The 26,919-nt window shown below is 36.9% G+C and overlaps 1 protein-coding gene and 1 pseudogene across 1 annotated transcript in view; one reads left to right on the forward strand and one right to left on the reverse strand.

Moving 5' to 3' along the window:
* The window catches only part of LOC126817147 (kelch-like ECH-associated protein 1), a 109,213-nt gene that overhangs the window by 70,183 nt on the left and 12,111 nt on the right, over window positions 1-26,919 (reverse strand). The window lies entirely within an intron of this gene.
* LOC130012382 (uncharacterized) lies at window positions 7,495-14,964 on the forward strand (annotated as a pseudogene).

Raw genomic sequence — 26,919 nt, forward strand, 5'->3', positions numbered from 1 at the left:
TCAGTCCGCCGTTGGGTTGTTTTCAAGATATTCGGGGTCAAATGAGTTCATTTGCACTGAAAGTGAATGCGCAGTCATTCTTGTATTATGAAAAGAAGCTGAAAGTGATCAAATAATCACACTTTCAATAAAAAATGTAAACTTGCTAAATTCACCTTTAGTCTTAGTGACCCTGGAGGTCAAAAGGTGAAATTTACCGTTTTTGCACTAGGAAGATTTAAAACAATAAAATGTCAACGTAAAACATAAAAACTAAAGCATAGGAACATTTAAAATTTATCTTTAGGTGATCTTAGCACCAAACTTTTACTTTGGAACGTCGAAAACGCCCCAACGGCGGACTGATAACCACACGGCATCGTATTCTACGCAAAATTTTACTCTAGAAAAGTTGGGTCTGGTTTTGTGCCCATTTGATGGCCACCCACCTCCACCCCCCGCGGTGGGCCTCCAGACTATTTAACCAGCTTCTTCAAAAGGACATTGAATTCAAATGGTCTGACGAATGCCAGTCTGCACTTGAAGAACTGAAACATAATTTAATTTTAGCCCCTATACTTGTCTATACAGACATGAACAAACCTTTCATCCTGACGACCGATGCTTCTGGCTATGTCTTAGGCTTTATCCTTGGCCAGGTAGGCGACGATGGGTTAGAAAGAGTAATCCATTATGGCAGTCGATCTCTTACCAAAAACGAGCAAAAATGGAGCGTGTCGGAACAGGAATGCCTTGCTGTTCTGGAGGGCATCAGAAATTTCAGTGTTTACCTGTCAAATTCTAAGTTCACCGTCATTACCGATCACAAGGCGCTTACATCAATTAAAAACATTAAGACAGCTGGTCACTTAGGGCGATGGTCACTAGAAATTCAGGCATACAATTTTGACATCGTTCACAGATCTGGCAAGAAGAACACCAAAGCTGATGCCTTTTCGCGCCGAACATATCCCGAGAGGTTCAAATTCCTGAAATTCAATGTGCGCCTAAACAATGGTTTTGAAATATGCATTACCTACAAAGACGAACCTAGTCCACCCTTTGTAGGACAAGTAGCAACTGCGCCAATAGATAATCTTCCTAAACCCGACATAGCTACAAAGCAGCGTGAATGTTCCGATTTTAAAGACATTATTTGCTATCTAGAAACTGGGTTTATCCCCCCAGAGTTTTCAGAAGGGGTAGCTCAAGGTTTGGTATTTAAGGCTGAACAATATGATCTTAAAGACCAAGTATTTTACCATTTCTATCGGCCCAGATGGAGGAATCCAAACCTGAAGAAACCCCAATTAGTCAGTTGGCTTTACCAGGAATCTTCCGCACACAGGCACTGCACCTTTACCATGATTCCTTGGCAGACGGCAGTCATATGGGCCGAGAAGCGACATACGAGCCAAGAGGCGACATGAGCCGTTCTTATTCAAAAATATTATTGGCCTAGAATGTACCAAGGAATCAGCGATTACGTTGCTAAATACCAAACCTGCCAACGTATAAAAACAGGACAGCACCAAAAAGATCCCCTGCCGGTAGAAGAGCCATTCTCGCGCTTGCACGTAGGCTTCCTCGGTCCATTACCAGAAAGCCCAAGAATATCCTACTAGTCGTTGATTCTTACACTGGTTGGTCATAGTGCTTTCCCACTAAAACCCAAGAAGCTTGAGAAGTTGAAAAATTCTCTACGATGAGGTTTTTACCAGGTATGGTTTTCCCAGAACACTTGTAAGTGATTGAGGTGCCGCTTCTATGGCAAAACTCATTAATGCCATGATGGAGCTCTTTCAAGTCAAGCACGTTTTCACCAGCTCCTATCACCCTGCCACCAATTCTAGTTGTGAACGGCGCAATGCTGATATTGAGAAATGCTTACGGGTTTACTGCAATGAAAGCCCAACCAATTGGCCCTCAATTTTATCTTCTATTATGATGACCTTCAGATCAAGTGTGTCCCAAACCACTGGATTTTCTCCTTTTCAACTAGTCTTCGAGCGTCCGATGTTATGCCCATTTGATATAGATATGATACCAAAGAATCTGTCGGTAAAAATGCACTTACCCATCTCAAGCAACTCCAAGCAAACCTCAAAATTGCACAGTCTATTGCCAACGAAAAATACAAAGCATAGACAGGAACTGAATAAGAAATATCACGATAGGAAAGCGAAACAACTCACTTTCAAAGTCAAGATGACCGTATTTTGAAGGTACTGGAAGATCATACTTCTCAACAAATCGATTCATCACAAGCTGGTAATCACGATAAGCCATCAGATCACATAAATCCGGATGACGATGATTCTTATAATGTACCCACACAAGTTTTGAGACCAAAGGGATTCAGTTTGGGAACTTGCAGATAAAATTGATGGCAAACTTATTCAAGAATTCAAAACTGAAAAGACGTTGTCGGGTAGTGCAAGAAAAAGACAAGTTCGGCCTCTGTATTTTTCAAGAACCCACTAATTGTCCCCTCCTTCGTAAAGGATAATTAATGCAAGAAAAAGACAAGTTCGGCCTCGGTATTTTTCAAGAACCCACTAATTGTCCCCTCCTTCGTAAAGGATAATTAATGCCATGTTTCGCAGAATCTCTTATCTGTATATTGTAAATGCTATCGATAAACGTAGGATATGCGTTTCCCTTTATAGGACAACTATCATCTATTTCCTTTGCTTCTTATCTTTCCAGAACCATTCAATCCATGGCTCTTCTATATCACCTGTCTTCTTGTGTTACCATTAATCTCAGCTACGAATGTCGTCCAAAGAATTAACTACGGGGTCATGTTTAAGCCAGCTCAGGCTAAAACAGTCACCTTTGTTAACCGCATCAAAGTGCGAACAGCAGCTAACTTGAATGGCACCAATGGACACATTAAGAAACTGATTCCCGAATTTCACACGTTCAGCAAGGTCGATCCAAGCGTGCAATTCTTGGATTCATAGGAGAATTTCCAGAACTTTATTTGACACAGCCACCACTGAAGACATTGATTTGTTAGCACACCACATCAACGCCTTAGCACAACAGAATCAAAAGATAACCCATGAACTAACTCAGCATGCTGAACATTTCTCTTCTTACATGTCAGCTGCTGATCACAGGATCACAAACGGCATCCGAGGAATCAAACAAAACCACGATGCAATTGTTTTTGCTACAAACAATATCGAAACTACTTACAAGAATGTTCAGGAAACAATTGTCGCAATGTCACATTTGATTACTAATCAATTTCAGCAATCCAGTATTATCGAAACGTATCTTGAACACCTCAAATTAGGTATTCACTCCCTCTTGCACGGGAAATTATCGCCGTTGGTTATTTCCTCGGAGGTCTTGAAACAAACATTGCATCATATTCAAGGTGTACTCAACCAAAAATATAACCTAATTCCGACTACTTGAACCAAATAATCAATACTATTATTCGTCGTCCAACTTCTTTGTTTCTCGTAAGCACAATCACATTTATGTATCCTTAAAAGTGCCTGTAGTTAGTAGCACCCAACACCTAATCCTATATGAAATTGTATCTGTGCCGGTTCCTATTAACACCTCCTCCTCTCATGTTACACAGCTTCTGGATTTTAAACAGTACTTTGCCATTTCTTATGATCATCAGCGGTACACCTCATTCCCTCAAAGTATTATCCAAAATTGCTTAGGTCTGGAAAATCTTTATTGTGATAATAAGTTAGCGCTAGCTGCTGGTACTGTACCATCATGTGAGATGTCACTGTTTATAGATGACAAGTTTCAAATCAAGAAGTTATGCAACTTCAGATTCAAAATTAATGCGATACCAAGTACTGTCATGCAACTAACTAAATCGTCAGTTATAGTATATATAACACACCACTCATCGCATTAAATTGCAATGCAAAGCAGAAAATGGTCCAGGGATGGACATTTTGTGTCATGGTACAGAGTGCAAAACATGATTCACTTATATTTAAGTCTCTTTCGGAATCGATGCTAAATAACGATATTCAAATCGAATCACCATTCGTAGATACAAAAACCATTTTGATTTTTACTTCACTTGGCTTGGTTCATCGATAGTATCCATAGTCACATGTATCGTCACATGTGCACTCTTGCGGCAGCACTTGTTTTAGCTAAACAAATCAAAGCCTCGTCCGAGCTACCATCATTTGACTATAAACTCCATGCGCACTCTAAAGTGAAAGAGATAGCTAACTCTTCTGTTGAATCATTCGATCATTTTGGTTTAGTCACTGTGCTTTTGTGTAGCACCATTGTACTTTACATACTCTACAAATTATATACACGACGCCAGACTCACGTTAGACTGCTACTAAAAGTCACTTCAGGATATGATTGTGTTACCATTCCAATTATTAAAGAAAGGTCCGGCACTCATTTAAGTTGCTGTAGGTAGAAAGACAAATGTCTAAAAATAATGTAAAACTTTATTTTTCGAATATCAGTCTTATAGTTTAAAAGATATGACCCGTTAAAGTTCTAAAATTATCACCTATCCGCAGAACGGAAGCGAGTATACCAGTGACCGCCCTAGACATTCGCCAATTCGCCAATGGCGACAATTATTTTTATTGGCGAATAAAGTGATGATACTGGCGAAAAATTTGGCGAATGAATTTTAGAGAGTGTTATTTCGTAAATCTGCTAATATTAAACTTGAAATCGTCTCGTTAAACGCTTCTTTCGATCGACTCGATGGAGTGTCTATTTTTAGTACATTAATTACTCTAGTCTCAATCTTACAAGTCGCAAATCAGTCAATGTTACAATATTACGCATTAAAACGACCGAAAGATCGAGTCTGGAGACTATAAAACACAGTTACGCCCCTTTTGTGTGGCACTGCGTTGTTTACATTCGCTTCACTACAAGTTTTCTTTACTTACGCAGCAAATAAATAAAACGCACATTAATGACAACTAATACTAGTAAACCCAAAATAAGGATAGATTCCTTTTTCCTTCCTACGACTACTGTTAGTCCAGAATCTACTTCCGTGAGTGAGCGTGTCATCTCGGACGCAAGTCCTTCGTTGGCTTCATCAACATGTGGACAAAAATTAGACCTTTAACCGAGACCGTCGAGCTGACCCTCAATGACCTCATGCTTATAAAAATGGATGGACCAGACATAAATTTCAAATCAGCGGTGTCTTAAAAAGAATCGTCGTGTCTTTTCTGTTATGACGATGAAGTAAATTAAATCATGTGACTGTGAAGTACGTCCTATAAACATTTTTTTGTTATCTGCATTCATTCTCTCAATAATGTGAACTTTTGCATGAACAAGGAGATAAAATAATATTCTTGTGTACTATATATAGAGGATATTTGTCGTTTTAGAGTGAATAACATATTTTATTTCATCGAGAAGCAAGAAAACTTATATTTTCACGAATGCGTAGCATGAGTGAAAACATAAACGTTTTCTTGCTTAGAGATGAAATAAAATATGTTATTCACGACAAAACGACAAATGTTCTATTTATTTTATGATTTTACAATCATTTTAGGTAAAAACAACTAGCCAGTGGAATAACACTTTTATTTCACTGATAAAACGCGATATTCCACTACTGATCATAAAATAAAAGTACATATTAAACATTTATTTTGTCCGCGATATCACCTCGGTGGAAGCGGACGTAAAATACAACAAACACACACACACATTTATTTTCATTTTTAATTAACAAACATATGAATAAAAATGATATAAAATATTTGGCTAAAACTTTCTGAATTGGCTAATAAAATTTTGAATTGGCTAAAAATTTGGCTAAAGGTTTTAAGAGTCTAGGGCGGTCACTGGTATACCCCGTGTTACTAAAAATAGTCGTGACGTAGTGCGAGTTAGCATTATTTGCTTCAGTATGGTGGCGTTATTATACTCCTTAACAATGGATTGCGACAGCATTTCAGATTCCGACAGAGATTTAATCCAAGAGTATCTTGAAGCGAGAAATGTAGAACCTTATCAATTTGAGCCATATGTTTCTGATGAAGAAATAGAAGAGGAGAATAGGGATATTAGTGCTACGAGTACGACCGATGCAGATGAATGAAGGCTTATTTCCACAAACTGGTCAGTAGTGCTGATATCAAGTAAAATTTTACGCATCGATGCATCGGACGCAAACATCGATGCATCGGGAATTTTTTGCCGCCATTTTGTTAATCAAAAATTACAGAAATAACATTAGTATTTCTGATAGAAACATGAATTTCGCTAACATTATCATTAAGCCTACTATAGAAATGTCTATTTATTTGAATAAATTGATTTCCACAATATTCTTCTGTTATTTATTATGACATTAATATCGTCCGATTCACTTCAATTGACACTCGTTAGCCATTGCTCAAATTTGTTGTGAAGGCGTGAGGTACAAGAGACAGCGTTTGCATTATTTATACGGATCGTATCAAAGCCTGTCTATAGGGGTTTATGAAGTAGATTCTCTATTGCCCGTGGCAGAAAATAAGACTGAATCGTTTTAAAACTAGCGTTAAGAACTGGCCGCGAAATATTATCCTTCTGACAGTTCGTCCGATTCACTTCAATTGACACTCGTTAGCCATTGCTCAAATTTGTTGTGAAGGCGTGAGGTGATTACAAGAGACAGCGTTTGCATTATTTATACGGATCGTATCAAAGCCTGTCTATAGGGGTTTATGAAGTATATTCTCTATTGCCCGTGGCAGAAAATAAGACTGAATCGTTTTAAAACTAGCGTTAAGAACTGGCCGCGAAATATTATCCTTCTGACAGTTCGTTTGGTCATTTAAATGAACCGTGAAATTGACCTTGGGGTTAAAGGACATGATAGCCAGGGGACGTAACCAGCAAACACAGTCTTTGACTTTGTAGTCACTGGAAAATGGAGATAAACATAACGGAAGGGTAGGGTAAACAGGTCAAGCCTAATAATTCGTGCGGGATTCATTGAATTGTTCCGTTGTTTTATTTTGAATTATAAAGAACACGCAGAAAAACGTATTTAAAAGGTGTTTTTTTATTCTAGTGGACGAACTTGTGAACTCCTCTGAGTCCTCGGACACATAAAGCTAATTATTAGTATTTTTTGCCGATGCATAGATAATACAAGAAAGTACCGAGAATCGAATCGGCGTCAGCCGAATCGATGCATCGGCCATGCATCGATACTTGATATCAGCACTACTGGTCAGTTTATAACTTTTATTTTTTTAAAACAATGGCATAGTGATGTGAATGATGTGAAAATTTGGCACCTTTCCAAAGAGTGCATAAGGAATATTTATGATGGGCCTAGTAATGCATTAGTCCATATTGCCAATGTTGATTGAACTATTAACTAAGGCTGGGTATCCTGGTCCTTTGTTTCGGTTAATTATTTTTTTGACCCATTGATTTATGGGTTGGCAGTGTTGGCACTATTAATTAAAGTCCATTTTTTAAACAAATTATTTATTTCACAGGTGTTCTTGTAGCAGCTGTACCATTATGCCAACAGTACAAGAAAGTATCTGCTGCAAAGAAGTTGATTTAGTTGAGAAAAAATGTGAGGAACAGGGGTTATATTGCATTCTCCAGCACACTGAATTTCATACAGTCTGTCTGAATGCCTTTGTTTTAGAAACTGAATATCTACAGTATAGGAGGAAACAGGACCCGAGTATGTAAAATAAATTAAATAAATCTGTCTTGCAGGAGGAAAGATAGGGTGCCAGGCAACAAAACATACCCCCACAGCAGCTAAATCGTCCGAGCGGTCGACAAGGGTTGTCGAATATTTATTCCTTTGTAGGTAATTGGGGGTCTTTACAAGACAGTTCCATACAAATCAGATTATAAATTTTGTCGTTTTGAGGGTTTACAAGGTTCTACAAACTGAAACAAGAGCTCAACTCTGGAAGTAATCTACAGAAATTGTTGAAATTTGACAGGCTTTTTCGTTTTACTAATTTAAATAATGCATATAAATTTCATACACATCTGATGATAACTTTCATCAATCGAGCATTAACAAGGTTTAACAAAATGAAACAAGGGCAATAACTCTAGAAGTAATTATTGTAAATTGCTGAAATTCAATAGGCTTTTTCGTTTTACTAATTTAAATCATGCATATAAATTTCACAAAGATCGGGTGATAACTTTTGGCGTTAGTGCGTTCACAAGGATCAATAAAGTGAAACAAGGGCCATAAATCTAGACGTAATAAACGGAAATTGCTGAAATTCAATAGGCTTTTTCGTTTCACTAATCTAAATAATGCATATACATTTCACAAAGATTCGGTGATAACTTTTTGTGATGGAGCGTTCACAAGGTTCAATAAAGTGAAACAAGGGCCATAACTCTAGAGGTAATGAACGGAAATTGCTGAAATTCAATAGGCTTTTTCGTCTCACTAATTTAAATAATGCATATAATTTTCAGAAAGATCGAATGATAACTTTTGACGTTAGAGCGTTCACAAGGATCAATCAAGTGAAATGAAATGAAATGAAATATGGTTTTATGGCACGTCAGCTCCGACCGGGCTATATTGCGCCAAACATATGGTGGTTCTTTCGAGACAGGCTAAATCATATCACAAGATTTTATATGCATAAATAAAAACAATATCACAGTATATCAAATTTAAAAATAAAAACAGTCTTTCATGCATATAAACATTTAAAATATGAAATATTACATATAGATATATATATATATACAAATTAAAATTTATAATAAAAACCTATCTCTTTAAAAAAATTTAGCATTTCACAATATAACCCTAGTTGGGCAAACAAGTGATATAATGACTGGCAACGGTAATATCGTGATCTTATATGTTTGAGATGCTTGCACTCAATCAAAATGTGCTTAACTGTCAAAGGAACATGACAGATCACATTCTGGTTGAGGCTCTCGCTTTAATATGAAAATGTGAGTTAAAAAAGAATGACCAATACGAGAGCGACACAAAACAACTTCATCCCTCCTGTTGGTTCTATAGGAGCTTGGCCAATCTCCTAAGAGAGACTTAATGTGATGAAGTTTATTTGTGCCTGCAAGATCCCAAGACCGTTGCCAGCGGTCAAAGATAAAATGATTTATACATGATTTAAAATCTTTATATGGTATTAAAAAGGGTGATTGGGGAAGATCTAAAGCAGCTTTGGCAGCAAAATCTGCTTGATCATTCCCCCTTATATCAACGTGACTGGGGAGCCAGCAAAAGACGACGTCTTTGCTGCTCAATTCGTAAGATAGTAGCAGACGATAAACATCTGCTACTAATGGGTGTTCAAGCTGTTTATTGTTAATTGCTTGAAGCGAGGACAGAGAATCAGTAAAGATGATATGCTTTAAAGATGAGTATAATTGTATGAACTCCAAGGCCTGAAGAATGGCCTGGAGCTCAGCTGTAAATATATTGAAGCAGCAGGTGGAAGACACACAGAGATGGTCTCAGATGGTGTCACGGTAGCCGAAGCTACCCGGTCGCCATCTTTAGAACCATCTGTGTAAATAGGAGCATAATCACCATACTTAGACCTTAACTCTTTAAAGAGAGATTGGAACACCGTAGAGCTAGTATCTAGCTATGTTGAGTAAGATCGAAATCGATCTTTGGGGGAGATATAGCCCACGGTGGAGTCCTAAAGACAGGGGTATTCGCAATATTGTCAAGGCCGATACCAGCCTCAGACAAAAGGGGTTGTATGCGAATACCGAATGATGGAATAACATTAGTCTTCACCAGATATAAATGTTCATAAAGAGGTCTAAATATGGTGTTAAATGAAATGTGATTCGGAAGTGATGCTATTTCCGTAGCATACTGCAGGGCCAGTTTATCACGTCTGTTGTGCAGTGAGGGCTCATGCACCTCGACGTATAAACTGTCCACTGGAGACGTACGAAATGCTCCTAAACTGATTCTAAGTCCCTAGTTGTGTATGGTGTCGAGCTCTTTGAGATAAGACTCGCGGGCAGACCCATACACAATACACCCATAATCGAGTTTAGATCTTATTAAAGCTCGATATAATCTGAGCAAGACCTTACGGTCTGCTCCCATGGTCAGTATTTGATAGGACTCTCAATATGTTGAGGGCTTTCAGACATTTCTTTTTTAGGTTTTTAATGTGGGGGATAAATGATAATTTCTTATCAAATATCAGCCCCAGAAATTTGGTTTCATCCACAACTGGAAGGCGATTGCCATCCAAATAAAGTTCTGGATCTGGATGCAAACCTCGTTTCTGACAGAAATGCATGCAGACAGTCTTGGATTTCGAAAAACGAAATCCATTTTCGGTTGCCCATTGTTGAAGTGAATTCAAACAAAGCTGCAACTTACGTTCGATTATCCGCTTGTCTGTAGAACCATAGCACATCTGAAAGTCATCAACATAAAGAGCGCCGTTGGTACCTGGTTTAAGGCACGCTGGGATAGTATTAATTTTTATTGCAAACAATGGTGGAGATAAAATACTTCCCTGTGGAACCCCCATTTCCTCAGGAAATGGGTCAGAGAATATTGATCCCAGTCGTACCTTAAATGACCTATCTTCCAGGAAATTTTTAATGAAGATAGGTAATCGCCCCCTTAGGCCGAGGTTATGGAGTTCGCGCATGTTACCGTGTTTCCACGTGGTATCATATGCTTTCTCCAGATCAAAAAATATTGCAACTAAATGTTGCTTCTGGATGAAAGCGTCCCTGACGAACGTTTCAAATAGAACGAGATGATCAAGAGAGCTTCTTTGGGACCGAAATCCACATTGGAGGTCAGTAATGAGGTTGTTGGACTCAAGGTACCAAACAAGCCTTCGATTGATCAATCTCTCCATGGTTTTGCAAATACAGCTAGTTAAAGCGATCGGAGGATAGTTGGTAGGATTCGTATGATCTTTACCCGGTTTAGGGATGGGAATTATTGTGACTTCATGCCACGAAGGGGGAAAATTCCCATTAACCCAAATCCGGTTAAAAAGATCCAATAAAATTAAGAGAGTGGAAAAAGGTAAATGTTTTAGAATTTGGTAGTGTATTTCATCTGGACCAGTTGCAGTGTCCCGAGCTCGCTTTAGCGAATCCCGAAGCTCTGCAATAGAAAAAGTATCATTGTAGCATTCATCATTGCGGGACTTGAAATTAAGTCGCCTTTTCTCGTGCTGTTGTTTAATGCCTAGAAAGGCATTAGAGGAGAAATTGGATGATGAATTAAATGGAAATGTACTGGCCAGAGAATTAGCAATATCAGGGAATGTTGTTAAGTTGGTATTATCAACATTTAGATGATTAACTGATAATGCACTACATTTACCTTTAATCCTACGAATCCTATCCCATACCGATTTGGATGTTGTACGGGAATTGGTCCTAGAGACGTAACCTTGCCACAAAGACTTCTTTGCTTGACGTATGGTTCTACGGGCCTTCGCCCGGACCATCTGGTATGCCGCAATATTCTCCATGGAAGGATGGTTCTTTAGTCGTCTTAGGATACGATCACGCTCTTTTAGAGCGGATTTGCAATCGTCATTATACCATGGTTTATTGAAACGTTTTGGTTCAGTCGTGGTTTTTGGAATCGCCTGCTCAGCTACATCTTGAAGAATTGAAGTGAATAAGGCCATGGGCTTATCTGCATCTTCTAACTCCTTTGTATCAAAAGAGAAGAGACACAAAGATTCAAACAGAGCCCAATCAGCCGTATGCAACTTCCACCTCTGGGGTCTTTCGACCGGAGAGGGACCATTATTATCAATCAAGATAGGAAAGTGGTCACTACCACACAGATCTTCATTTACTCTCCATGTAAAATCCTGAAACAGGACCGGAGAGCAAATGGTGAGATCTAGGGAAGAAAAAGAAGCTGTGGCAGGATGTAGATAAGTAGGCGAGTCATCATTTAATAAACACAAATTATTAATGTTAATGAAGTCCGCTATTTGTTTACCTCTGTTGTTATCATCTGGACTACCCCAGAGTGAATGATGACCATTGAAATCTCCCGTAATAGTATACGGGAGGGGAAGTTGTGCAACAAGGTCATCAAGATCTCTGGGATTAAGATGTAAACTTGGTGGAAGATATACAGAGCAAAGTGTTATAGGAATATGCAACGTCACCCTAACTGCAACTGCCTGTAAAGGCGAGTTGAGGGTGACTTGGCTCTGAGGGATATCAGAGGGATAATAGAAACACCCCCATGAGCTCTACCATCACCAACTGAGTGATGATGGTAACCAACAAAATGTCTAAAGGACAAAGTGTCAGAATTCCTCAAAAAAGTTTCCTGTAGACAAATAGCTAAAGGATTGTACTTTTGAATTAAAAGTTGAACTTCATTAAAATTTGGTTTTAAACCACGACAATTCCATTGAATAATGGAAATTGGCATTGTCAGGGAAATTTAATTCTTGGCGGCTTACTGAGTGGGTCCACATGGACATCCACTACAGTTATGCCGTCCATCAGATCATCCCCATATTTATTGAAGAGAGTGATAGGGTTGTTTGAACCCTTTTTATCCTTCTCTCGAAATTTTCCTAAATTTTGATGTTTCTTGGAATGGACTGTATTCTCCTTTGCAGATGGAGTACTCTTAAACTGTACCACTGACCCAGTTGAACTAGGATCAGCAGTGACAGCTTTAGAGGAGCGCATAGGAGGAGCCCCCTTGCCATTTGGAATGGGAGTATTGGGAATAATCCCAATAACTCCAGATGGGGGCGAAGGAGATGTACCCTCACCAAGAATGGTAACAGTGCTTTGAGTCGAGCACTCCCTCAATTGGGAAGAGCTCGAGACCCCTTTATTATGATCTGATGTAATATTTTTAGGCTTTTTAACTTGATTAGGCCAGGTTATGTCTGTCTGAACAGATACGGAGTTCGTAGATGCTTTAACTACACCCGCAAAAGATTTCCCTTGTGGTGTAACGGGAAAGAGTGTAGTAAGCTCTACTTGCTTCCTAGCATCAAAGTATGATATTTTTCGTTCAGACATAATCTGTTGAATTCGCTTCTCTTTCTGCCAAATGGGACATTCGCGAGAATAAGCAAAGTGCTTACCCTTGCAGTTGACACAACAAAAATCCGCCTGGCAGGTAGCGCTCTCGTGGCCATCATGACCACATCAAGCGCAGGTGTCTTTACCTCTGCAGACGGTTTTGCTGTGACCAAACCTTTGGCATTTGTAGCAGCGAAGAGGATTTGAAATATACGATTCAACAGGTATGTTCAAATAACCTGCCTTGAGAGTCTTTGGAATGTCGGGATGATTGAAAGTAAGGATGTAGGTTCTTGTTGGAATCACATGTGCGACGCCTTGAGATGAAAGGTATTCTACCATTTCATCCTCACTGCTGCCTTCAAGATCTCGACATCTAATTACACCTCTACTTGAATTAAGTGACCTTTGTAGTGACACTTTGATAGCAATGTCTGCCAAGGACGTTGACTGGAGTAGCATAGTAGCATGCTGCTCCTTGGCACATTCTATCAAAAGTGTTCACCGGCTAAGCCGGCAATACCTTTAGCTATTAAAAATGGCGAAACTTTAGATAGGTCGGTAGAGGGACTCTCAATCAAGAGAAACCTCGGCCAAGCCTTTAGAACTTTTTTATTTGTATTAAATAAGTTTGAAACGTCCTCTGAATTAGGACGTTTCTGTTTATTGATTGGGGTGGGTGGGACTGGGGAATCCATGGAATTATTTTTTCAAATTTCACCCCTCATTGTCCTCCAGGTTACTGCCCTGCCTACCAGGGGGAGGTCTAGCACGGATAACCAGCGCATGGCCTCAGGGCTCAATGAGGGGTATACTCAAGCCAGAAAGTAAAAATACTACTCCAACCTGATTGACCCAAGCCGCCGCTCTGTAGAATGTACTAAGGACACAAAGGTAGACAATTGCTGAGTGAATAAACAACAGCGCATTGAATTGGAAAAGGGTACATTCTACAGAGCTAAAAAACGACCACAGCCGATTGATCAGAGTGGGCCACTCTGACCCCCCGTCTAGGTGAACCATGGGCCAAAGTAATGTGTTGCAGAGAAAGGGCTCGCAAGCCACGGCAAACACATTGCCCTTTTACGGGGATCCTTTTAGTCTCCTTTTACGACACGCAGGACATACGAAGGGTATATTCTTATCACCCCCTACACACCAGGGGGGACAATCAAGTGAAACAAGGGCCATAACTCTAGACGTAATTAACGGAAATTGCTGAAATTCAATAGGCTTCTTCGTTTCAGTAATCTAAATAATTCAAATAAATTTCAGAAAGATCTGATCATAACTTTTGACGTTAGAGCGTTCACAAGGATCAATAAAGTGAAACAAGGGCCATAACTCTAGACATAATAAACGGAAATTGCTGACATTCAATAGGCTTCTTCGTTTCAGTAATCTAAATAATGCATATAAATTTCAGAAAGATCGGATGATAACTTTTGGCGTAAGAGCGTTCACAAGGTTCAATAAAGTGAAACAAGGGATATAACTCTAGACATAATAAACAGAAATTATTGAAATTAAATAGGCTTCTTCATCTCACTAATGTAAACAACATATATCAATTTTAAAACAATTGGATGATAACTTTTGGCGTTAGAGCGTTCACAAGAAATTGTAGACGATGGACGGACGGATGGATGGACGGACGGGGGCGACGGCAATATACGTCCACATTTCAATGTGGGCGTATAAAAAGCCTTGATCTGTCTGTATACTCATTTGAATTGGTGTTTTCAATTACATTTTAAAATATATGCCAAAATAATATAATAATGTTGGCTTGATACAGACGCAGCCATTACACTTCGTACAGACAGTTTGTAAGATGGTGTTGGGGATACCTTGGGAAAAAAGTTCTGTGTGGCACTACCTTCCTGTGTTGTGACAAAAATTAGAGAAACATTTCCATCCCATGATTATAAAGGATTTATACAAATAAAAAACTAATTCTGAATTTTTAAAATTATTTATTTGGAAATCGTGATGTTTTTAACTTCACAGCGTCTCAAAGGAATTGCAGTTCTGTTTTGATTGTCACACTTTTCTTGAATGAGGCTTTTAACATACTCTGAAAGAATACAAGACCAGTGGGTTTTTTTTCAAAAAGTAAAATCCAAACCATAATGCAAACAACAAATTCAAAATTGTTCCATTCAAAGTAACCATCTTCAATAGCCAAGTTAGAGCAGAACACTAGGACGTTAAACCCCATTTCATTTTATTGAAAGTAAAAATCATTATTCTTCTTAATTTTCAGCAAATTACATAATAGGTGACTATATTCCAATAATGCATACTATAAGATGTTGGCTCTTTGCACTCCCTAACTATATAATCTCCTTTTTTATATTTTGGATAGATTACATCAAATTTTGGTCTACCATCTTTGGTAACAGCTTGATTCCGTGTACTATTTTCGTAGTAATGGAGTGCAGCAATTAAAAGTCTAAAACAAAGAATAAGAAACTGTTAAATTAGAACTGGGAATTATTGCCATGAACATTAAATTTCTAAGACATTTATAGAATCATATTTTTAAGAGCTCTAATTGATATTTAACGGTACATTGAAACAACTTTTAAAAAAATCAAAAAAAATATGGGAATCCATCCCAACATATGTTCTTAAAATAACAATATTGGAGAATCACATTTTTAAGAGTTCTAATTAATATTCAACGGTACATTGATACAACTTTTAAAAAAAATTAAAATATAACCAGCAGACATCCCAGCTTGGATTCAATTCAATGCTCACACATATCTTTGACGGTATATTTTAGCATTAGTTACCTGCAATGCATTCCATGAAACGAAAATCCTATCATTTTAGAGGCAAAATAAAACAACACTATGGTAGGCTTCTATGTTTGATGTTTACTTGATTTGTAGTTAGTAAATCTGTCAACTTCTCACAAGCTTTAGTACCTGTAATTAAATTATTCTTGTAACAAAGATCCAAATATGGAATTAGAAACCTGGGTAATATTAATGATCAAAGGTTGTCATGTAATATATTACCTTAGCAGAACACAGTTTTATGGGAAACAATCACTGGTTTATAATATAGCACCACATTTCAACAAGTGTCCCCAATATTACTAAATGCCACTTAAACATAAATATATTATTAGTATTATTACCTGGTTTTAGCCATTTTCTTTTTAATCCATCTTCATGACAACATTTTGGAAAAAATTCACTATGTCCCTCGTGTACATTTTGAACATGGTTACAGACTGACTCCCACTTTGCCCACATAACATTCCCATCTCCATCTTCAGTGGAGCCAGCCGACCAATAGAGGTGGTTTATGATGCTTTTTGTCCACAAACCCACATCTTCACATTCTTTTTCTTTTGACAATGATGCCATTTTTTTTCTTTAGACCTATTGAATATAAAAAATGCTGAATGTAAACAATGGCCTTAACAAGGCATAGAAAGATGGTACTTTAAAAATGACTGGTTCATGTCTCACAAATGTCTCTAGATCTCAGCTGAGTATTTATTCAAACTTTGCAGTCCTACAAGAGCATTTTTTTTTTGTCAATAACATCCAGAGTATTGCAAGGAGATATATGTTATAGATAAGCATATTCTTCACATTATATAAAGATGATTACGGCATAAAGTAAGTTTGAATTGTGGCTAAATTCCATGTTGAGAGGTGCAGTGTTCTATCTTTAAAAATACCTCAACCTACTTTTTGCAAACTTTAAAGATAGGTTGCCAGGAAACGAAACATACACCCACAGCAGCTAAATCGTCCGGGCAGTCAACAAGAGTTGTTGCATATTTTTACTTTTTTTTCGGTAATGAAACATTTATAATACACTAAAATCTGATTAAGAGCAATAACTGAGAAAACCATTAGAATTTGTTTGGTTTTTATAAAGTTCTACCCCATGCTAACGTTTTGTATACAAAACTTTTAATATCATGGATTTAGCTGTTCCAAGTCATAAAAATTCATTGAAAATCAATATACTTGTTCCTCTCAAGATCTTAAACTCTGTGTATCAATCTGAAGTCAATCGGATGATAACTTTAGCCTTTAGAGCGTCACAAGATTTTGCAAAGTGATCAAGGGCCATAACTTTGGCAGTAATTATCGGAAATCGTTGAAAATCAATAGGATTCTTCGTCTCATGACATTAAACACTGTGTATAAATTTAAAGTCAATCGGATATTAACTTTGGCCTTTAGAGCGTCCACAAGATTTTTCAAAGTGATCAAGGGCCTTAACTCTGGCATTAATTATCGTAAATCGCTGAAAATCAATAGGCTTCTTCGTCTCATAACCTTAAACACTGTGTATAAATCTAAAGTCAATCGGATATTAACTTTGGCCTCAAGAGCGTCCACAAGATTTTTCAAAGTGATCAAGGGCCATAACTCTGGCAGTAATTATCGGAAATTGCTAAAAGTCAATAGGCTTCTTCGTCTCATGACCTTAAACACTGTGTATAAATTTAAGATCAATCGGATATTAACGTTGACCTCTAGAGCGTCCACAAGATTTTTTGAAGTGATCAAGGGCCATAACTCTGGCAGTAATAATCGGAAATCGCTGAAAATCAATAGGCTTCTTCATCTCATGATCTTAAACACTGTGTATCAATTTAAAGTCAATCGGATATTAACTTTAGCCTCTAGAGCGTCCACAAGCAATTGTGGACGACGGACCGCCAGGCAGACGGGGGCGACGACAATATACGACCACATTTAAATGTGGGCGTATAAAAATGATATTACCCTTGCTCACATGCCACACATCATAGAAATGAATTATGCCTTCTAAATTTTCTCTAACCCACTTTTGGATTTGTAGGTGCCTGTCTGATACAAATATTCCTATATTTATATTGTAGGTTTTCAGCCAGTCAACACAGCGGATAAGGCCTTCTTTCTCTATATGTACACTGGATTTAACTTCATTACTCTAAAATATAGGGATATCAAAAACAGTATAACATAGTGATATCAAAAAATTCAAAATGGAAAATAAACTTGGTCATAATTATCTTTATTCTGACTAAGGAATACATTAATTGATTTAGAATAACAGATGACCAAGATTACATCATAATACCATACTATTAAAACATATGCAGTGCACAAAAATAGTTTTTACCTGAATCAATTCTACAGTAATGATTTTGCTCTCATCTAGATCCATCATACAATAAGACCCATACTTTGCACAGTGTCCTGGTGTGTCGGCACGACCGTCACCTCCAACAACAATGGTACTACCTCGCTTTCTCTGAATATATGTGTCTTGAAAATCTTGCCAGTTCTCAGTCACAGCTGGGTACAAATAAAACTTTTAATGCTCCATGTATGTTGAGATCGATGTGGTTGATGTTCATAAAATCAAAAAGTCGTAAAGACTGGGTAAGTAAAGATCCCGACAAGACAAGACATCATCAAATTAGCTGCTGGGATAGTACCAATGAAAGGCTGACTCGTCCAGTTATAAATATGTCCACAAAAATTGCACTCGCTAACCACTTTAACAAGTGTACCAAAAGTGGTAGTCACTCTGCTATTAGTAGATGAGGAATAACAAACATGACACACTTGGAAAAGTTGTAGTAAACTGGACTCGTTAATAATAAACTTTCTTTGTGTAAAAGGATCTCCTGAATCTCCATTACTGAAAAAGACAGAACACTTCAGTATAACTAAGTCCTTGGTAGCTGAATTAAAATTATAACCATGTTTGAACAGCTTACAACTAGAGAAAAAATGCAAATGCAACCATTACTTAGACTGGCTGGGTGAGAAACTTTGCTTATGGACTGTGAGTGATTGAATGGAAGTAATCATAAAATGAATTAGTGTATGAATAAATGAAAGGTTAAGCTACCTTAGACTACTAACATCTGATGATTCGTCTGTAGATTCAGGCTCATATTCGAACTCTGATTCATCCTCACTACATGTATTTGTATCACTGTTTGATCCATAGTCTCCAATATCAGAAAGGTCACCATATTTCGATTTGTTCCCTTCTTCTGTTAGACATTTATCTACATATGTATCGCCAACTTGCACACCAATACTTCTGCGGTATGGTTTAAAACTGTAATTGGTGCCTGTTAATAATTAAACAAATTTTGCAAATATGATTTAATTGTAATTTAAAAGTGTAACAGATTTAATAAGGAAATATCAAGAATATTTCACTTTTTACATAAATCACAAACACTTACACCAATCTTGGTTACCAAATTATGACTATGCAATTTAGTTCTATAATAAAAGAGAAAAGTAAGCAACATACCTTTCTCCCTGCATTGTGGTGTAGCTTGAACTTTGACTGCCTTCAAGATATTCTACAAGATAAAGCATGTTGTCAAACTAAGGAATAATTCATTGTGTGTAATAGTAGGGCTTCTTGTTACAAAATCATGCTCAATTAAAACTCATGCAAAACCATTTGAAAAAGAGTATATGTAGTCATTCTCACAAGGTGAAGGTACTAAAAGGAAATTAATGTGAAGTATTTCATCGCTTATTAGAAAATATCCTAATTATATGTATTTTTGAACAAAAATATACTTTTATGACCAAAACACTAATTTTAAGATATACTGACTCAAGAATTATGAAATGATGATAAAGCATATTCCGATCTGCTAGTACAGTATATTTACCTCCTGTATTATTTGTATATTTTCTGAGCTTTCATATTCTATGGTCATTGATGATGCACTAGTGTCACACCATAAGCTTTCATCAACAGTCTCTTCGGACACACTTCGACTTGTACTCTTTGGTGAGCCTTCTTGTAAAATCTATAATTTAAAACAAAAAGAAATGAAATAGACAGTGATCTACTTTTATAAGATATATAACCAGCGGCTGCCAGGCAGGATACGCCCACATTTTCGAGAGATGGATAGAGAACAAGCTAACAAGAAAGTGATTTTTCCTACTATCAAGGGCCATAATTCAGGAAATTACAATTCAATATGCGGGAATATCGAAAGGAACTGAGATCTTTGTGTAAAAAAGTTACATTTCAAGTTTCAACAAAATCGGATAAAAATTGTGACCTCTATAGGGTCCACAACCTTGATATACCATATTTTTACGCTATTTGAGAACGAACGGCGGCCATTTTGTCTGTCAATTTTGGGCCGATTTTCACGAAATTCGAACTCAACTTTCCTTAGGGTGTAACGGTGATATAATACGTTTTTTTAAATCGGATAAAAATTATGACCTCTATAAGGTCCACAAGCTAAACACGCGATTTTTCGTACAATCAGGGGTCATAATTCAGGAAGTTACGGTCCGATATGCGCGAAGATCTTTGGGTTATAAACTTACATTTCAAGTTTCAAAAAAATCGGATAAAAATTGTGACCTCTATAGGGTCCACAACCTTGATATACCATATTTATACGCTATTTGAGAACGAACAGCGGCCATTTTGTCTGTCAATTTTGGGCCGATTTTCAAGAAATTCGAACTCAACCTTCCTTAGGGTGTAACGGTGATATAATAATACGGTTTTTCAAATCGGATAAAAATTGTGACCTCTATAGGGTCCACAAGCTAAAAACGTGATTTTTCGTACAATCAGGGGCTATAATTCAGGAAGTTATAGTTCGATATGCGCGAATATCGAAAGGAACCGAGATCTTTGGGTTATAAACTTACATTTCAATTTTCAACAAAATCAAATAAAAATTGTGACCTCTATAGGGTCCACAACCTTGATATACCATATTTTTACGCTATTTGAGAACGAACGGCGGCCATTTTGTCTGTCAATTTTGGGCCGATTTTCACGAAATTGGAACTCAACCTTCCTTATGGTGTAACGGTGATAAAATAATACGGTTTTTTAAATCAGATAAAAATTATGACCTCTATAGGGTCCACAAGCTAAAAACGCGATTTTTCATACAATCAGGGGCCATAATTCAGGAAGTTACTGTCCGATATGCGCGAAGGTCGAAAGGAACCAAGATCTTTGGGTTATAAACTTACATTTCAAGTTTCAAAAAAATCGGATAAAAATTGTGACCTCTATAGGGTCCACAAGCTAAAAACGTGATTTTTTGTACAATCAGGGGCCATAATCCATGAAGTTTCGATCCGATACATGCCAATATCGAAAGCAGCCGAGATCTTTTGGGGATAAACCTATATTTCAAGTTTCGTCAAAATCGGATAAGAATTGTGACCTGTAGAGAGTCCACAAACAATTGTGGACGGACATCCGGACGGACAGGGGCGACGGCATAATACGTCCACATGAAAATGTGGGCGTATAAAAAGTCAATTAAAGGGTTAAAAAATGAAAAAGCTATGTCCTTTTCATGTCATGATTATATTAATTATAAAATTCCTACCCTAGTGACTTCTCTTTTGTGGTAAGCTGATCTCTTTCTTTTCTTTGGAAGGGAACTATCGGTTGTTTCCTGGATAAATGGATGGCACTGATCCCGGAAGAAGTTTTTTGTACTTTTCTGTGAAGCGCAATGCCCAATGAGTATTCAATCCACGAAGTTTGCAAATGCCGATACTGAGCTTTGTTTACAACATGTGACTTCTTGCTCACTTTTCCACCCGTAGCAGTTTATCAGTTTCTGTTCAATTTCTTTTCATCTTGACAAATTGTTTATACCGATACTTTGATTTTCCAAAGGAATCATTGATTTTCAGATTGTAATAAATTTAAATAAAGCAGAAATATAAATAATGCCAACATTGCCAACTATATTTTGAGAGTTCCGGTAGACTGATTTAATTATCATTCACTGATTCTGCGTCAGACGTTTCATGCATAGCTGTCCGTGATCCGAAAAATCGCAATTTGACTAAATCAATGGACACTTTTTAGGGTTTAACACTGCGTAGCTTGTGTGAAACACTATTGTTTTTGTTAAAATTATTATTCTTATTAGGGTTATTATTTTTTTTTTTCCACTTGAGCATATCTCAGAAACTACTTGTCTGATTAATTCGATGTCTTCGGTTTTACTGGGAAAGTGGGTGTGACTTAAGAGATTAAAGCTATTTCGAACGTTCTGCGACAATGCGAAATGTCCGAAACGACAAAGTTGTCATTTTTTGAAATATTGCAGTAATATTAACAATGTCATTATTTATTTAATACTCTAATTACTCCGCGGATGGTGCACAAAAGCAGTGTATTTTACAATACAGTCGAATGGATATATCTTGTGAAATATAGCACGCAGGTACAATTTCTTGGCAGTTTGTAATAAAGGATCATCTAGGGTTGTTGTTTATATAAATATAGTGCCATAACTTTAAATAGTTTTCGATATTTTTTTCAGCTCGGGGCACCCTACATATGTAACACATGGTAACAAATGTATGAATGGAATTGATATTGCCGGGTTTGATTGATTCTGCGTCCATTTTATAACACGTCTGCAATGTTTTTGTGGAAATCTGTTTATCGGTTCCATTGGTACCGGAAGTGGTAAGTTCAAGTGTAACGTGGCACTCGAAGTGACATAAGTTCAAGGGTAACGTGGCACAGGTGAAACCCGTCATTACTGCGTCGCAGTTCTAGTTATTATTCTTATTATTCAAATTCCATTTTGATTAGATCTCAGCAACTGCTTGTCGCATCGTTTCGATTTCTTCGGTTTTACTGGGAAAGTGGGTGTGACTTAGAGGATAAAGCTATTTTGAACGTTTTCCGACAATGTGAAATGTCTGAAATCACCGAAGCTATCGTTTTTAAAAATATTGCAGTAATTTTAAAAATAATCGTTGGATTTTAACTTTCGATACATTTTGGCATAGCCGGAAACAGGGCACATAGCTACGCTACTTTTGATTTTCGGCAAATCTTCGCAAATATAAGGCGCCAATTTTAGAAAATTAAAATTTTTACAAAAAACTTTTTTATTTATGAATATTTTATAGTCATGTTTTACACAAAATTAACGAGTCATCTGACTTGGCCAAAAATGTGAATTTTTTTTGTCTCAGTAATTTTCCTTGGGCACCATTGGCTAATTCAGTTTTTCAGTCCTAGATTAATTATTTATTGTTCGATTTGTATAAAACAAAGTTCATATGCTCCGTTGTCTCAAATGTCATTTTTTTTGTTACCGATAGAGTTATCTGTCGGCACCGGAAGTGGCATAATTTTACCAAAAGCTACAATTTTGACAGTAAGGTACCATTTTTCAAAAGCAAATATTATTTTTTAAGGATAGGTTGCCAGGCAACGAAACATACGCCCACAGCAGCTAAATCGTCCGGGGAGTCAACAAGAGTTGTCGCATATTTCTACTTTTTTCGGTAATTAAACATTTATAATACATTAAAATCTGATTAAGAGTAACAACTAATTAAGTAATTATCAGAAAACCATTAGAATTTGTTTGGTTTTTATAAAGTTCTGTCCCATGCTAATGTTTAGTATACGAAACTTTCAACATCATGGATTTAGTTGTTCAAGTCATAAAAATTCATTGAAAATCAATATACTTGTTCGTCTCAAGACCTTAAACTCTGTGTATAAATCTGAAGTCAATCGGATGATAACTTTAGCCTCTAGATCGCCACAAGATTTTTCAAAGTGATCAAGGACCGTAACTTGGGCAGTAATTATCGGAAATCGTTGAAAATCAATATGATTCTTTGTCTCATGACCTCAAACACTGTGTATAAATTTAAAGTCAATCGGATATTAACTGTAGCCTCTAGAGCATTTACAAGTTTTTTTTAAGTGATCAAGGGCCATAACTCTGGCAGTAATTATCGAAAATCGTTGAAAATCAATATGATTCTTCGTCTCATGACCTCAAACACTGTGTAGAAATTTAAAGTCAATTGGATATTAACTGTAGCCTCTACAGCATTTACAAGATTTTTTGAAGTGATCAAGGGCCATAACACTGGCAGTAATTATCGAAAATCAATAGGCTTCTTCGTCTCATGACCTTAAACACTGTGCATAAATTTAAAGTCAATTGGATATTAACTTTAGCCTCTAGAGCATCCACAAGATTTTTTGAAGTGATCAAGGGCCATAACTCTGGCAGTAATTATCTTCTTTTTCTCTCAGCTACGAGATATACGTAGAATCAAACCGGTCCAGAGCCGATCGTGTTGATAAGAATCTGCTTATTTGACATTGACATATAACCGAAGGTGAATAGGCCTACTCGTCCAGTTAACACAACGGACAATCTCACATCGGTCCACAAAAGAGAGACACATATTAGTCGCCTCCAACTTCCGATTTCCAAGGCATTATAGTCTAAACCTTGACTCTCATACCAATAAACCATTTGGTACTATTTCGTACCTATTTCATATTAAACCCCTCGGGCGCCATGTTGAATCACACAGTATTTAACGTTCTAAAATCTAACTACTTCATGGAATCAACGACAAATCTAAACTTGGGCACTCCAAACATTTTTATTTTTGTATTTTCTTTCATTATTAATGTCAACAGTCTAATTTGAATTGTATACATGCCTTCTATACATTATATAGAATAAAAACCTAAAGTGATAAACAGCTTGTTATGGTTTTACTTTGCATACATGTATAACGTTAATTGGTCATGAATTCACATATTAACAAATATAGGAAATGAAAACAAGCAAAAGCTTATTTATTAAAGTCATCTCCATACCATACAGGTGTTTAACAATCTACAATAGAAATGTTCAGCATGCACCACAAGCTTTATTTTAGGCCTAATTTCTGATAAAAAAACCCACACCCTTCATGCTTCCCGAGTCTGTGGTGCCTGGGTTGTTCGCAGATTCGACATTTGCTGCCCCTTACTTTAGCAAAATTTCCTATTACTCGAAAAAATAGTGACATCCCTGCCTTAAGCAGTCATTTTTTGCAGTGAAACTCAAAGAAATGGTATTAGGAGGAAAAATAATCCCAGACAAGACAATTTCATCAAATCCACTCAAACCTCATTATACGACCCCAAATTAGTACTTATTAATTAAGCTCTTAAACATACACTTTGCAAGAGCTAAATCTGCCTATTGCAGGTCTTTCTTTAAGCCTGAAATGTTATATAAACTATTAAAGTATTAATTAGACATTTATTAACAAAACAAGACCATACAAACAATGATAACTTGGCTGAGAATGAAGTAATTCGAATGAAATTTTCAATATTTTCTTTTTTTTCATCTATTTTTGAATTATTATAGCAAAAATGGCCAACTCTTCATTCAAAGACTCTTTCTTTAAGTAGTATAAGTACAACATTTTATGTTCTTAGTCTTAAGAGAGAGAGAGAGAGAGAGAGAGAGAGAGAGAGAGAGAGATGGTGTTTAACATCCACTCATTGACTCAACACAAGCTAGGTCATTTTGGGACTTACACATGGTTCAATTCTATTTCAATAATTCACTTGCGCGTAGGGGTTTTCAGCAGTTGGAGGAAACTGGAGTACCCAGAGAAAACGCACGAGTTTAGACAGGCGACCCAACTCCTTGTCACGTACAACCAGGAAATTGAAACCACGCCAGTTGACTCAATGACAGACCTCATCGTATAGCGCGCATGTGCTAACCATTCAGCCATCCAACCCCCCCTTATGCTTTTACGCCATGCATTCTGTTTCTTAGTGTTAAGTATGACAAGTTTACAAGAAAATTGTGGATGGACATTGAATTTTAACTCTTAATTAGATTTGGGAGGGTTAGGGGGTGCACTCCCAGGTATATGCACAGGTTACAAAACCTAAGACTTGCCTTTCCAAAATGATCTAGGGGTAAAATATGTGTTGTTTGTAGACCTCAAATTCTTTGGACTCAATATTTTATTTAAATATCACTGAAAATGTGGGCGTATAAAAAATGTTCATGTGTACCAGCTTTTTAACCACAACATGACTAAACACTTTACAACTATTTAAACTAACTGTCACTCTACAGACTATCTTTAAGGTTTTATAGTGGCTATATTGTATGGTGTATATGCCATCTTCTACTGTTATTTAAAGTGACTCAGCAAAAAAATAAATGAGCTTATTGATCCATACATATATGTATACTATATAGTATACATACAGAACCTAGGTCAAGATATGGGATTTCAATTCAACCATACTTCCTTATTGAATAACAAATACTGTTTATCATTCAAGAGGCTACAAATTAGAAGGTTAATATTGGAAAAATAAACCAGCTAAGAAAAAACAGCGGTTGCCTAGCAAAATACGCTCACATTTTGCAAAAGATGGATAGAAAACAAGCTAAAGACAAAAGCGTTTTTTCAAACAATCAGTGGCCATAATCCAGAAAGTTATAGTCTGAAATGCAAAAAATTCAACAACCTTCATATTACATACTTTTGCACAATTTGCATACAAAGAGCGGCCATTTTATCAGGCATATTAGTTTCGATTTTCCCGAAATTCGAATTCAACCTTCATTATGGTGGAATGGTGATATAATTAAATTGATTTTCCTGAAATTCGAATTCAACCTCCATTATGGTTGAATGGTGATATAATTGTCCCTCACCTTTCGAAGAAAGCAGGGGACTATTAAAATGGGTTCGTTCGTCTGTCTGTCTGTCCGGCTGTCTGTCTGTCACACTTTTTGGGACACAATAACTCTCCTTCTAATTGACCTAGAATGTTCAAACTTGGTGTAGGTGTTTATTAGGTCAATGCCTTGATGGAGTTCGAAGATGAGCATTTTCTGCATAGGGTAAGCAGAGATAAGCAATTTGATTGGTTGATGCTTTGGGACATGATAACTTTAGTTCTAATTAAGTGAGAGTGATGAAACTTGGTGTATAGTTTCATGACATCACTACCTTGACTAAGTTCGATAATGAGCATTTTCTGCTCAGGGTAAGCAGAGCGATAAGCAATTTGATTGGCCAAGATTTTGGAACACATTAA

This window comes from Patella vulgata, chromosome 4, assembly GCF_932274485.2.
Source record: "Patella vulgata chromosome 4, xgPatVulg1.2, whole genome shotgun sequence".
Classification (NCBI taxonomy): Eukaryota; Metazoa; Mollusca; class Gastropoda; family Patellidae; genus Patella; species Patella vulgata.